Genomic DNA, 2,199 nt, shown 5'->3' on the forward strand with positions numbered 1-2,199 from the left:
ATTTCTATTTGCGCGTCTATCGCGTCGAAGTCCGAGTCCGTTCGTGTTATTTATTGAGAAAAAAAGGAATTTATTGTATGTCGGCGCGTCACGTTGCAAGAAAAAGGGGCCCGTGGAGTTCCCAGGACGTAACAATATAATTACTTTTTAAATAAATTTGTAGATAAAAAACTTAGTTTTATAAACTTATTCATAATTTTTACTTAAAAAAATAATTGAATTTGTTAATAATTATGTTGATTATTAAGTAAAATCTTTGAATTTCTCAATTATATTTAGTAGGTGTGATTATTTTTAATAGAATTACTTACTACACTGTAGTTTTTCTTCTACATCTACACTAGATGTACTACATTCTGATTCTGATTGTGTTCTTTTTCCAGTAGATGATGCAGTACTTAAAGGAGACATATATGGCTTTGAACCGAGTAGATTATCCATATGCTGTAAACAAAACAACAAATTAAATACTCGTACTAAGTTTTATTCTTTAAAACTTACTTTGTTTTAAAATAATTACAGAAAAATATGGCCATGTTCTTGTTCCACTTCCAGACTTCTTGTTATTGTCTTTTATTGATTTATATGTTCGCTTCAAACCAGAAAATTTTGAAAGACATTGTGGCCTAGTAACGTTGTATCCATGACGTATCATTTCTGTTGAAATTAACAACCATAGTTTTTTTTTTGATATTTTTCCAGTAGTAAAATCGTTTTCTCGTAAAGTAAATTCTTCTATTAATAAAAGTATTGCCTCATGAGGCCATTTAAATCCTGAAACAATAAACAAAAACTATAAGAAAATTCTGATACATACATGACATACTTTAAGATAATTAAAAAACTTTAAACGTAAATGTTACTATAGAAAACAAATTTCAAATTTACCTCCAACTTCTCCCTCATTTCCTAATGATGTACTTTCATCTAATGATTCGCTTTCAATGTTTTTATTTGTAGGCTCCTTGTTTTCTAAAGAAACAGTAATGAATTCATTAACAATATTTCCTATATTATACATTTAACGCTGCTATGCAACAGAAACTTGTTTTTTTAAACTTACCGTTATTTATATATTGATGTAATAGTTGTGTTGCAAAAGTAATGTCTGAAAATAAAGAAATGTATAATATCATTAAAGAAAAAAATATTAAATATTTACAAAATAGAAAAGAAGAAATAAATTTGTAATATTAACATAATAAAATACTTGCCTGTTTCCAAACGTTTTGCCTCATCTGGTGTGATTACAAGTGTATAAGTTTTGTTATTTGTTATATCTTGCAAAGTCACTGTTGAGATTGACGATCTATTTTCGTCTTTGGAAGTCATATTTGAGATGCAAAACTGCGAAGGAAAACGAACGACTTTCATAAATATCTTAAGAGGTTACGTTGGATCACATCAAATGCGCACGATTTTGTTCTCATTGACAAATAAGCGTTTATCAGCGCTCACGCTTTCAGTGCCTTACCTCGATAGAAGAAGCAATTATAAGCGCGAATATGACGTCATGTATGACGTCAGTATGCAGGTTGTAAGCGCTTATAACGCCAAAATGAACGATATGAGCAATACTTATAAGCGCTTAAACCGTGTAAGCGTCCAAAGCGAACGCACCCTCTGTGATATACTTTGGAGCATGCGACGCGAACAAACCTTATGATACAGTCACAGTAAAAAAAGAAAAGAGAGTGCCGCAAAAAATCGCAGAGAGTTTAAAGGAGAGAGTTTAAAGCACGTTAAAAATTGCATATTAAAAAAATATTATTCCCAGTCAGAAATACCTTGTCAAATCGATGTCGATTCGACGTCGACTATACTAGTCGATCGACGGTTGAAATTTGTAGTTGATTCGACTTAAAAATAGACACGAATTTCGACCAATTATTGACAAGTCGATTTGATATCGATATTATGTGCTATACAGGGTGCGTCGCCAAAATCCGGACAAATTTCAATTTGATATTTCCTCTGTTCAGTACCATTGGCAGATGTCGCGATTGGCATTCAAATAGCTTGACGCATGTACTAAACTACCATAACTTTGAAACAGTCGCAATGTTGAAACCCAGTGCAGAGTACAACCGAAGAGCCGCGATTATCGAAAGTATTCGCGCCGGGCGCTCGGCGACAGAAATCATTCGGTTTTTCGGGTATCCGAGATCGACTGTGTATGATGTCTTCGCAAAGTATCGG

This window comes from Pseudomyrmex gracilis, unplaced genomic scaffold (genome assembly GCF_002006095.1).
Source record: "Pseudomyrmex gracilis isolate BER0280 unplaced genomic scaffold, ASM200609v1 scaffold_735, whole genome shotgun sequence".
Classification (NCBI taxonomy): domain Eukaryota; kingdom Metazoa; phylum Arthropoda; class Insecta; order Hymenoptera; family Formicidae; genus Pseudomyrmex; species Pseudomyrmex gracilis.